The sequence below is a fragment of the Castor canadensis genome, chromosome 6 (assembly GCF_047511655.1).
Source record: "Castor canadensis chromosome 6, mCasCan1.hap1v2, whole genome shotgun sequence".
NCBI classification, from domain to species: domain Eukaryota; kingdom Metazoa; phylum Chordata; class Mammalia; order Rodentia; family Castoridae; genus Castor; species Castor canadensis.
In genome coordinates, this window is record NC_133391.1 from 132,238,890 (window position 1) to 132,252,645 (window position 13,756).

The following is a 13,756-nucleotide window of genomic DNA, read 5'->3' on the forward strand; positions in this document are numbered from 1 at the left end:
CCTGTCCGAGAGCTGGAACCCCAGGTCCTCCAATGAGTGGCAACCCACTACTCTTCAGGTGCTAGGACGCCTGCCTCTGACAGTGCACAGAGATCCAACATTTCCCACAGTGACTTCAAGAGAGTCCCCACACCCCCATCAAAGAGCAGGAACTCCAGCCCCCTTGCTGAAGGGAGAAAAGAGGTAATCTGCACCACAACAAGAACCCTGCAAGGGGTAACATTTCCAGCATACCCCTCCATGAGGAAAACTGCTAGAGCTCCAGAAGAAAAAAGCTCAAAACCTCAACTACAGGGGCACAAGGGATTAAAACCCTAACCAAAAACAACTCCAAATGCATAAATCTCAATGCAGAATGAAACAACAAGACCATAACTCTCCTTCAAAAGCCAATCCCACCATTAAGATCTAAACAGCTGCATAGAGAAAGAGATATCAAATAATGAATTCCAAAAAAAATATAGTAAAAATGATTAGTGACCTCAAAGAAGAAACACAAAAGCTACTATTTGACCTCAAAGAGGACATGAATAAACAATTAAAATGAACTCAAAGAGAATACAAACAAATGAATGAAATTAAGACTATCCAAGAAATGAAGGAGAAAATCAATAAAGATATGGAAACCCTGAAAAAGAATCAATCCGAAATAAACAACTCAATATCCCAAATAAAAATCTTAATCAAAAGCTTGGCAAACAGAGTGCAGCAAGTGGAAAATAGAAGACAAAGTAACAGTAAAAGATTACAAAAGAATGCTAAGAAGATACGAATGGAACATGGAAGAAATCTGGGACACCATGAAAAGACCAAACATATGAATCATGGGTGTAGAAGGAGAGGAGATACAAACTAAAGGCATTGACAACCTATTCAATAGAATAATAGGTGAAAACTTCCCTGACCTCCAGAAAGAGAGAGTCACCCAGGTACAGGAAGCTTACAGAATACCAAACCCTCAGGACCAAAAAAGAAACACCCCCAGGCACATCATAATCAAAACTCTCAGCACACAGAACAAAGAAAGAATTCTGAAAGCTGCAAAAGAAAAAAGACAAGTCACATATAAAGACAAACCCATTAGAATAACAGCAGATTTCTCAACTCAAATTCTAAATGCAAGAAAGTCATGGAAAGATATAATTCAGGCCCTGAAAGAAAGCAACTGTCAATTTAGAGTTGTCTATCCAGCAAAACTATCCTTCTTAATTGAAGGAGAAATTGAAACTTTCCATAATAAGGAAAAACTAAAGGAATTAGCAACTACCAAGCCAGCACTACAGAAGATACTTAAAAGAACTTTTACATATAGAAAAAGAACCTAAAGTGAGACAGGAAGACTCAAAAAAGAATAAACCCTTTTGAGAAAGCAGACCAGTCAACATAGAATAGGTAAAACTGAACAACAGAAGAATAAAAATAGTTGAAAACAACATACACCTATCAATATTAACACTGAATGTAAATGGCCTCAATGCCCCAATCAAAGGACATAGAATAGCAAACTGGGTTAAAAAAACAAGACCCAACCATATGTTGCTTACAAGAGACTCATTTCACAAAAAAAAAAGAAAGAAAGAAAGAAACCACTGGCTTACAGTCAAAGGGTAGAAAAAAGTTTTCCAAGAAAATGAACCCTATAAACAAGCAGGAATAGCTACACTCATATCTGACCAAGTAGACTTCAGACTAAAATCACTAAGAGGCAATGAGTCATTTCATATTAATGAAAGGAACAATTCATCAAGAGGAAATATCAATCCTTAGCATACATGCACCAAACATAGTGCATCCACCTACATTTAAAAAAAAAAAAAAAACCTCTAATGGCCCTAAGAGCACAGATAGACCCTAACACAGTGATAATTGGAGACCTGAATACCCCACTGTCACCAATAGATAGGTCATCCAGCCAAAAGATCAACAAAGAAATGTCAGAGCTACTCCACACATTAGACCAAATGATGTGATTGAATTCTATAGAGTATTTCAACCAACAACTAGGCAATACACATTCATTTCTGTAGCTCATGGAACTTTCTCCAAAATAGATCATATTTTAGGATACAAAGCAAGTCTCAACAAATTCAAGAAAATTAAAATAACCCCCTTCATCATATCAGATCACAAAAGAATAAAACTAGATCTCAAAAACAAAAGAAACCACAGAAAATATTCAAACACATGGAGACTGAACAACACACTGTTGAGAAATCAATGAGTAACCGAAGAAATAAGGGAAGAATCCAATGAAAATGAAAATACAACCTACAAGAATCTGTGGAACACAGCAAAGGCTGTGCTAAGGGGAAAGTTTATAGCTTTAAGCACCTACCTTGAAAAAACAGAGACCTCTCAAATAAACAACCTGATGATGCACTTTAAGCTCCTAGAAAAACAAGAACAAACTAAACCCCAAATCATCAGACAAACATAAATAAAAAAGATCAGGCCAGAGATAAATGAAATCAAAACTAAACAAACTATACAAAGAATCAATGAAACAAAAAGTTGGTTCTTTGAAAATATTAACAAGATCAACAAACCCTTAGCCAACATGACAAAGCAGAGGAGGGAAAAGATCCAAATTAATAAAATCAGATAAGGGGACATAACCACAAATATTAACAAAATCCAGGGAATCATTATAGAGTACTTTGAAAACTTATATTCAGGTAAGCTGGAAAATCTAGATGAAATGGATAAATTCCTAGATGCATCTAACCAACCAAAATTGAACAAAGATGATATTAAACACCTAAATAGTCCTATTATATGCAATGAAACTGAAAGAGTAATAAAGTCTTCCTACAAAGAAGAGCCCAGGACTTGATGGATTCATAGCTGAATTTTAACAAACTTTTAAAGAAGAATTAACACCAATACTCCTCAAACTTTTCCAGGAAATAGAAAGGAAAGGAATACTACCAAACTCATTCTATGAAGCCAGTATCACACTCATTCCAAAATCCAATAAAGATGTAACCAGAAAAGAGAATTATATACCAATGTCTTTAATGAATATAGATGCAAAGATTCTCAACAAAATACTACCAAACAGAATTCAACAACACATCAAAAAGATCATACACCTCTACCAAGTCGATTTTGTTCCAAGGATGCCAGGATGGTTCAACATACGTAAATCCATAAACGTAATAAAGTACATAAACAGATGCAAGGACAAAAACCACATGAACCCCTCAATAGATGCAGAAAAAGCCTTTGACAAAACCAACACCTTTTCATGGTAAAAGCTCTGAAAAACTAGGAATAGAAGGAATGTTCCTCAGCACAATAAAAGCTATATATGACAAACCTTATTTCCATCATATTAAATGGAAAACAACTGAAACTTCCCATTAAAGTTAGGAACAAGACAAGGCTGTCTGCTTTCTCTACTCCTATTCAATATAGTTTTGGAATTCCTAACCAGAGCAATAAGACAAGAGCAAGAAATAAAAGGGATTCAAATAGAGAAGGAAGTAGTCAAACTATCCCTGTTTGCCCATGACATGATCCTATACCAAAGAGACCCCAAAAACTCTACCAAAAAAACTATTAGTAATCACAAACTCTTTCAGCAAAGTAGCAGGTTACATATGGAAATCAGTAGCTTTTCTATATACCAACAATGCACAGACAGAGAAAGAAATCAGGGAAGCAATCCCATTTACAATAGCCTCAAAAATTCAATAAAGTACCTTGGAATAAATTTAACAAAAGAAACCAAAGACCTTTTTAACAAAAACTATAAACCACTGAAGAGAGAAATCGAAGAAGACATTAGAAGATGAAAGACCTTCCAAGCTCGTGGGTTGGTGGAATCAGTATTGTGAAAATGACCATGTTACCAAAAGCAATCTACATGTTCAACATAACCCCTATCAAAATTCCAATGACATTCTGCACAGAAATAGTACAAGCAATCGTGAAATACATATGGGCAATTCTGAGTGAAAATTCCAATGCTGAAGGCATCACAATAACCAACTTCAAACTATACTACAAAGCCATAACAATAAAAACAGCATGGTATTGCTATAAAACAGACAGGAAGACCAAAGGATCAGAATAGAAGATCCAGATATAAACCCATGCAACTATAGACAATGGGTCTTCAACAAAGAAACCCAAAACACATGACAGAGAAAAGATAGCCTCTTCAACAAATGCTGCTGGGGAAACTGGATATCCACATGTAAAAGACTGAAACTAAATCCATGTCTTTCGCTCTGTACCAAAATCAACTCAAAGTAGATCAAAGACCTTAATATAAGGCCTAAAACTTTGATATAACTCCAGGAAGCAGTAGGAAAAATGCTGGAACAGATGGGTATAGGGAACGACCTCCTAAACAGAACTGAAAAGGCTCAGCATCTAAGAGAAACAATGAACAAATAGGGCTGCATCAAACTGAAGGGCTTCTGCCCAGCAAAGGAAACAATCACCAGACTCAAGAGACAGCCCACAGAATGGGAGAAAATCTTTGCCAGCTACTCATCTGATAAGGGACTAATAACCAGAAGCTACAAAGAACTAAAAGAATTCAGCCCCCAAAGAATCATCACCCCAGTGAAGAAATAGGCACATGAATTAGACAGGGACTTCTCAAACGAAGAGGTACAGATGGCCAGTAAATACATGAAGAAGTGTTCAACATCCCTGATTATAAAAGAGATGAAAATCAAAACAACACTTAGATTTCATCTCACCCCAGTTAGAATGGCTGTAATCAAGAGTAATAACAACAACAAATGCTGATGAGGATGTGGCAAAACAGAAACCCTAATACACTGCTGGTGGAAATGCAAATTGGTACAACCACTGTGGAAAGAAGTATGGAGACTCCCCCCCAAAAAACAAACCAAAAAACTACAGATAGAACTGCCATATGATCCAGTGGTACTGCTCCTGGGTTTCTACCCAAAAGAATGTAAGACAAGATACAGCAGAAACTCCTGTACACTGATGTTCATTGCAGCACTATTCACAATAACCAGGCTTTGGAAACAACCCAGGTGCCCTACAACTGATGAATGGACCAAGAAATTATGGAGTATATTCACAATGGAATATTACTCAGCCATAAGGAATAATGACATGTGGTTTGAAGGTAAAGGGATGCAGCTGGAGGACATCATGTTAAATGAAGTAAGCTAGGATTGGAAATGCAAAAGCTGCATGTTTTCTCTCATATGTGGAAGACAGATCCAAAGATAAGCATATACACAAAAACAAGCAGATGATATACAAACTCAGATGTAGAACATGTTTGTAATAAGTGGAACAACTCTATGGAACTCGGGGAAAGAAGGAAAGAAAATGATAGAGTATCAGTAATACTGTGTAACATAAGATGCAAAGGTAGAGGATATACGGATGTGTATTGAAAGCTGTTGAAAAATGGAAGGTGGGAGGTGGGAGGTAAAGGGGTAAGGGAGAGTAATGAAAGGGGTTGAATGGACCAAAGTAAAGTACACCCACAGCGGGTATACATTGAGAAGCCCCTTTGAACATCAACTTAAATATTAATAACGAAAATCAGGACTATAAAATAGGAAAATCAGGACAGTATGTGGGGGAGGGAACTAGTAAAGGGGGGAGGGTGAAGGAAGGAGATTAAGGTGAGGGTATATGGTTGATGGACTTCATATACCTATGTGAAACAGAACTAAGAAATCGTAATTGCTTTAAGTGCAGTGAGGAGAGGGTTGAGGGGGAGAGACAATGGGGGCAATGTAAATAATATAACATATAAGTCTATTTGGAATTGTCACTATGAATCCCCCATATAATGAATAAAAATTATTCATTATAATAAAAATTATTAATAATTAATAAAAATTATTTTTAAAAAAAGAATTTTTCCTAATTTGGTAGTAAAAACGTAAGGGGAAAAGGAAGAAAAAGAAAAGTGAGCATTAAGCTGCAGCTGGGAACACAGTCATTGCCATCTATGGGGAAGAGTTGAGGAGAAGCTCCAGTCACTAAGAACACAAGTCTCAGATATGATGGTTTTATTTGGCTCAATCCAACTTTCATCCACTTGGACCAGATCAAATACCAGAAGCTACACATGGAGCTTCTGACTTTGTACTCTGTGATTCATGAAGTCTCTCATTTTTAACATGGGCTTTGTTCCAAGTTCTTCAAAGACTTGTTAGCTATCAGCAGATTCTGTTTTCCTACCACAACCTAAAAGTCCTCACTCCCTTTTCATTTTGATTCAAGAGAAACAGCTATCCTTGAGAGGACAGGGACTGTTCCTTGGCCAACTGGGTGAGACTAGGTACCCAAATAAGAAGTTTGTGCTTGAGGAGAAAAAAATGGCTAAGGTAGGGAATCAGATCTCCTAAGATCCATGATTTCATAAACCTCCTTGACACGCTGGAGCCACACTTGGGTAATTCTGATTGCTCCTAACCAAAATAATAACCACCATTGCACCTAACAGCCGTGAAAATCCCTCCTGGCACATCCAGCAAGGTGTATCAGGCCTCTAGCCCTGGAAAAAAAATCCCCCTGCCGCTTCTCTTTTTCCCAACAAGCAGAAGACAGAGCATCAATCAGAATCAAACCCTGTGACATACTGGACTGCTATCCCATGGAAAGCATCCCTATGCCATGCCACACTGAAAATAACAACGCCATTTCTACCTGCCAGCTAGCTCTAAAGCTGCCTGTGTGAAACTGCAGAAGATACAGGTTAGCATCACACACCATGCGCAGCTCCCCTACCCACACCCCACCCCAGGAAAATAATCCAGTACAGCCCCTGGGCAGACTGAACTGCCCTTCTCAGCAAAGCTGAAAGACACAAACAGCTAACCGTAATCTAATACCAACATCAGAGGGGCAGGTGGAACGCTGAACCCACCATGGAGAACAAGGGAGGGGCAAAGAGCCAATCTCTCACTGCTGAACTGTCAGGGGCATGGCAAGGAACCAAGCTCTTAGCACTGAACTCTCAGTGATGTGCCATAAAGCAGCAAAGGCTGAGAGCAGGGGCAGGCAGACAAGCCAATGGCTTAGGGGAGCCACTGGCACCCAGAAGAGATTGGGAGAGGCATAAAGACTAAGAGAGGGAGCGTAGTGACAAAATAACCTCCCAAAGTGGGGCAGGAGGTGGATCCCAGAGCTGATTTCTGGGATAGAGGGCAGCATTCAAAACTGAATTATCCCACCTTGCTGGGGGAGGAGCTGACCAAACAGAGCTACAGCTGAAGAACAATGCAGCGGCTGCCTGCTGAAAACAGCTCTGACCACCCTGCATGAGCTGACACTCTTACCTCACCTTACAACTCCAAATAATCTTGTGGACAGAAGGTCCAAGTACCACTCACAAGCCAGTCACCTGGTGAGACCACATCAGAGCTTCTGCTTGAACACCAATACCGGGATTGGACACTTAAGGAACGACTCCAGAACTTTTATTAATATACTGAACTTTCTGAGGTTCCCAAACCTGATTTTTTTATTGTGTTTCTTTTCTTTCTTTCTTTTTCTTTTTTTATTCCTGTATTATTAACTCCATCATCACTATTCTCTTACCCCTGTTCTCATCCTCCTCACTCTCCCTCCTCTTCCCATGCTATAATCCATTGTCCTCCCTCCCAACTACTCTTTCTGCCCCTTCTCATCCATTCTTTCCCATCTTCACCTCTCCTTCCCATCCTCCCCCAACCTGTCCCCACACTAGCCCTCCCTCCTATACACTCACCACCTGCTGACTAGCCTACTGTACCAACTGCAAACAACCTCCTGCAATCCCTGACACAAACACCCTCTACTACAACAGAAATACACCAAAACACACAAGGGCCACAAAAGCCAGCAGCCCCCATACCTCTTAATCCATCCACTCCTTTTCCCAACCCCCTTTTTGTAGTGCCACCTTTACCAATTCCCCATGATCTATAACTAGCCTAATAACCATTACTCCCCCCAACTCCAACTGTTTATAGATATTATCATCAAGGGGTTTTCTATAGAATACATTAACAACTGGAAACTATGAACTTGTTAATGCTAAATTACACTCCCAGACTAGAGTCAGATAGAGCACTTCTAGGTCAGCCACAACACAAAAATTAAATCAGGGAAAGAAATCAGGCAATCAAATCTACCAACTAGCACACCAAAAATATAGTGGTACAGCACCAAGTAGGGTGATGAGAAGAAGAAATGGAAACCACTCTCTTCAAAAAAATAATTCAATACAGGATTCAGTGAGAAATGAAGAAAATGGATACCCAATTCCTGACCTCAACAAAACAATAATAAATGTAACTAAGGAACTCAGAGGTCCACATAAAAAAAACCCTCAAAGAAGAAATCTGGGACAAAATCTCTGAGAAATTCATGGAGAAGATATTAGACATGGTTAACAGAATATACAAGATGTACCCAAGAAATTTCAAGGCACTAAAAATAAAGAACATGAGATGACACAGAAACAAATAAAGGAACTCAGAGAGGACTTCAACAAACACCAAAGTGAAACAAAGTACACTACTAAAAAAGAGATACATGAATTAAAGAGGACAACACAAATCATAAAAGAAGAGCTGAACAAAGATTTGGAAAACCTCAGAAGAAAGAATCAAACAGAAATCCTGGAAATAAAAAGTGCCTATAGTCAAACAAAAAACACAGTGGAAGGCCATGCCAACAGACTAGAAAAAGTAGAAGACAGAATCTCAGAGCTCAAAGATAAAATATACAGAAAAAAAAAAAAACAGAAGAAATCTTAGTCGAACAACTCAAGAGCTGTGCAAGAACTCAGCAACTCCATCAAAAGACCAAAACTGAGAATCATGGGCATTGAAGAAGGAGAAGAGTTGCAAACCAAAGGGATTCATAATATATTCAATAAAATAATAACAGAAAATTTCCCAAATCTCGAGAAAGTTTTGCCCATTCAGGTACAGGAAGCCTCTAAGACATCAAACAGACTTGACCAAAACAGACATCCCCACAGCATATTATCATCAAAACAACAACAAGCATAGAGAACAGAGAAAGAATCTTGAAGTCTGTAAGAGAGAAAAAACAAATAACATATAAAGGTAAACCCATCAAAATAATAGCAGATTTCTCAATGGAAACCTTAAAAGCAACAAGGGCATGGAGTGAGGTATTTCAGGCACAGAATGAAAATAATTTCAACCCTATGATACCAAGCAAAACTATCATTCAAAATTGACAGAGCAATAAAAATCTTTCACAATAAACAGAAACTAAAACAGCATATGACCACTAAGCTACCACTACAGAAGATTCTTCAAGGAATTCTGCATACAATAGATGAAAGCAAACAAAACCACAAGAGGACAGAAAGCATCAAACTACAGGAGAAGAAAAGACAAGCAATCAGAGAATAGCATTGATTCAACTGCACACAATCAAATCCTTAAACAACAAAAACATTAAATGTCAGGAATCACCACATACTTACCAATATTAACACTGAATGTCAACAGACTGAACTCCCCCATCAAAAGATACTATTTGGCAAACTGATTTAAAAAGGAAGATCTGACAATCTGTTGTTTATAAGAGACCTGTTTTATTGACAGAAATAAACACTGGCTCAGGGTGAAAGGCTAGAAAAAGATTTATCAAGCCAATGGCCCCTGAAAACAGACAGGAGAATTAATACTTATATCAGACAAAGTAGACTTCAAACTTACATTGGTCAAGCAAGATAAAGAAGGACACTTCATACTAATAAAAGGGAAATACACCAAAAGGAAATAACAATTATCAACCTATATGCACCCAATGTCAGTGCACAGAATTTCATCAAACATACACTAAAGGACTTAAAAGCACATATAGACTCCAACACAGTAGTAGTGGGAGTCTTTAATACTCCCCAATCACCATTGGATAGGTCATCCAAACAAAAAATCAACAAAGAAATCCTAGAACTAAGTGACACATAAATCAAATGGATATAACTGATGTCTACAGAGTATTTCACCCAACAACAACACAGTATATATTCTTCTCAGCAGTCCATGGAACTTTCTCCAAAACAGATCATATCTTAGGACACAAAGCAAGCCTCAGCAAATATAAGAAGATAGAAATAACCCCCTGCATTCTATCTGATCACAATGCATTAAAACTAGAACTCAACAACAAAAACAACAAAAAACCAGCAGAAAACATTCAAATAATTAGAGGCTGAATAATACATTGCTCAATGATCAGTGGGTCATAGCAGAAATAAGAGAGGAAATAAAAAGGTTTTAATGAAAGTCGAAACACAACCTACCAGAACACATGGGACACAGCAAAGGCAGTCCTAAGAGGAAAGTTTATAGCCATGAGTGCATATATTAAAAGAGCAGAAAGATCTCAAATAAATGACCTAATGCTACATCCCAAACTCCTAGAAAAGCAAGAGCAAGCAAAACCCAAAACAAGTGTAAGGAGAGAAATAATAAAAATAAGGGCCAAAATTAATGAAATAGAGACCAAAAAACAAACCAACGAAACAAAAAGCTGGTTCCTTGAAAAAATAAACAAGATTGACAAGCCCCTGGCAAATCTAAAATTAGGAAGGAAAAGATCCAAATTAGCAAAATCAGAAACGGAAAAGGGGTGATAACAGCAAACACCACAGAAATCCAGGGACTCATCAGAGACTACTCTGAGAACCTATATTCCAATAAATTGGAAAATCTTGAAGAAATGAACAAATTTCTAGATATTTATGACCATCCAAAACTGAACCAAGAAGATATTAACCACCTAAACAGATTTATAACACTAATGACATTGAAGCAGCAGTAAAGAGTCTCCCAAAAAAGAAAAGTCTAGGACCTGACAGATTTTCAGCTGAATTCTACTAGACTTTCAAAGAAGAACTAATACCAACACTCCTTAAACTTTTCCACAAAATAGAAAGGGAAGGAACACTGCCTAACTCACTCTATGAAGCCAGTATTACATTCTTCCCAAAACCAGAAAAGGACACATCCAAAAAGGAGAACTATAGGCCAATCTCCTTAATGAACATCGATGCAAAAATCTTCAATAAAATAATGGCAAACTGAATCCAACAACATATCAGAAAGATCATTCACCACAACCAAATTGGCTTCATCTCAGGGATATAGGGATGGTTCAGCACACACAAATCAATAAATGTAATACAGCACATTAATAGAAGCAAAGACAAAAACCACTTGATCATCTCAATAGATGCAGAAAAAGCCTTTGATAAGATCCAACACCACTTCATGACAAAAGCTCTAAGAAAACTAGGACTAGAAGGAATGAACCTCAACATTATAAAGGCTATATATGACAAACATATAGCCAACATCACACTTAATGGGAAAAAACTAAAACCATTTCCCCTAAACTCAGGAAGGAGACAAGGCTGCCCACTCTCCCCACTCCTATTCAACATAGTCCTGGAATCCCTAGCCAGAGCAATAAGGCAAGAAGAAGAAATAAAAGGAATACAAACAAGTGAAGAAATAGTCAAAATATCCTATTTGCAGATGACATGATCCTATACCTCAAAGACCCAAAAAACTCTACCCAAAAACTCCTAGACACCATAAACAGCTTCAGCAATGTAGCAGGATACAAAATCAACTTACAAAAATCAGTAGCCTTTCTATACACCAACAATGAACAAATTGAGAAAGAATATAGGAAAATGATTCCATTTACAATAGCCTCAAAACAAATGCTTAGGAGTAAACTTAACAAAGGACGTAAATGACCTCTTCAAGGAGAACTACAAACTACTGAAGAAAGAGATCGAGAATGACTACAGAAGATGGAAAGATCTCCCGTGCTCATGGATTGGCAGAATCAACATAGTAAAAATGGCATACTACCAAAAGCAATCTACATGTTCAATTCAATTCCCATCAAAATCCCAATGACATTCATCAGAGATTAAAAAAATCTACCCTAAAGTTCATTTGGAAACACAAAAGACCATGAATAGCCAAGGCAATACTGAGCAAAAAGAGCAATGCTGGAGGTATCACAATACCTGACTTCAACATGGCTACAGGTATCTGTGGGAGTGAGAGGGAGGGGGTGGGGAGCAAGGGAGGGGGCAGGGAGAAGGGGGGAGTAATGACTCAATCATTGTATGCACATATGAATAAAAGAAATTTTTTAAAAATATGGCTACAGAACCATAGCAATAAAAACAGCATGGTACTGGAACAAAAAACATATGAAGACCAGTGGAACAGAATAGAGGACCTGGATATGAATCCACGCAGCTATGCCCACCTTATTTTTGACAAAGGCACCAAAAACATATGATGGAGAATAGATAGCCTCTTCAACAAATGTTGCTGGGGAAAGTGGCTATCTGCCTGCAGAAAACTGAAACTAGATCCATATCTATCACCCTGTAATAGTATCAACTCAAAGTGGATTAAGGACCTTAATATCAGACCAGAAACTTTGCAGTTAGTACAGGAAAGTGCAGGGAATACCCTGGAAACAGTAGGTATAAGGCAAGGACTTCCTCAGTAGAACTCCAGCAGCCCAGAGAAAGGATGGACAAATAGGACTACATGAAGTTAAAAAGCTTCTGCACAACAAAAGAAATGGCTTTTAAATTGAAGAGACCAAGCAGAAAGTGGGAGAAAATATTTGTTAGTTATACATCAGACAAAGGACTGATAACCAAAATATACAGAGAGCTCAAAAAATTACTCCCCAAAAATCAATGAACCAATAAAGAAGTGGGCAACTGAACTGAACAGAACTTTTTCTAAGGAAGAAATGCAAATGGCCAAAAAACATATGAAAAAATGCTCATCATCCCTGGTCATAAAGGAAATGCAAATCAAAACCACACTAAGATTCTACCTCACCCCTGTTAGAATGGCTATCATCAAGAATACCACCAACAGCAAATGCTGGTGAAATGTGGGAAAAAGGAACCCTCATACATTGCTGGTGGGAATGAGGGCTAGTACAACCACTTTGGAAAACAATATGGAGGCTTCTTAAAAAACTAAACATAGATCTGCCATATGATCCAGAAAGCCCACTCCTAGGGATATACCCAAAGGAATGTGATTCAATTTATTACAAAAGCACCTGCACACCCATGTTTATTGCAGTACTATTTATAATAGCCACACAACAAATGAATGGATAAAGAAAATGTGGTATTTATACACACTGGAATTTTACTCAGTCACAAAGAAGAATGAAATCTTGCCGTTTGCAAGTAAATGGATGGAAGTAGAGAAACTCATCTTAAGTGAAGTTAGCCAGGCTCAGAAGGCCAAAAGATCATATGCAGATCATAGACACAGAACAAATGCAGTAATATTATTGGACATGGGTCACACACTAAGGAGAGAACACACATGGGAGGAATAGGGAAAGGAATGAAACCTAAAACTTGAATGTGGTTGATGTGCTCCCTGTTGAGGAGTGAATAAAGTAATCTTAAACTGGCAGAGACCACTATGGGAAGGGGACTAGGAAGTAATGAAGAGGTCTGGTAGAGATGAACCAGTGTAGGTTTCAATACACAAGTGCATGGAAGCAATGTTAAGACTCTCTCTGTATAACTGTCTTTATCCCAAACTAGCAAAAACAGTATGTCCTTCTTATTATTTCTTTTTTTTTTAATTTTTATTTTATTCATATGTGCATACATTGTTTGGGTCATTTCTCCCCCCTTCTCCCCTTCTTATTATTTCTTATGTTTTTTCTTCAACAAAATCAGAGAAGAAGAGGGCAGAAC

General features: G+C 37.9%; 1 protein-coding gene across 1 annotated transcript in view; it reads right to left on the reverse strand.

Annotated features, from left to right (window-relative positions):
- Il31ra (interleukin 31 receptor A) overlaps positions 1 to 13,756 on the reverse strand; it is a 63,383-nt gene that overhangs the window by 16,645 nt on the left and 32,982 nt on the right. The window lies entirely within an intron of this gene.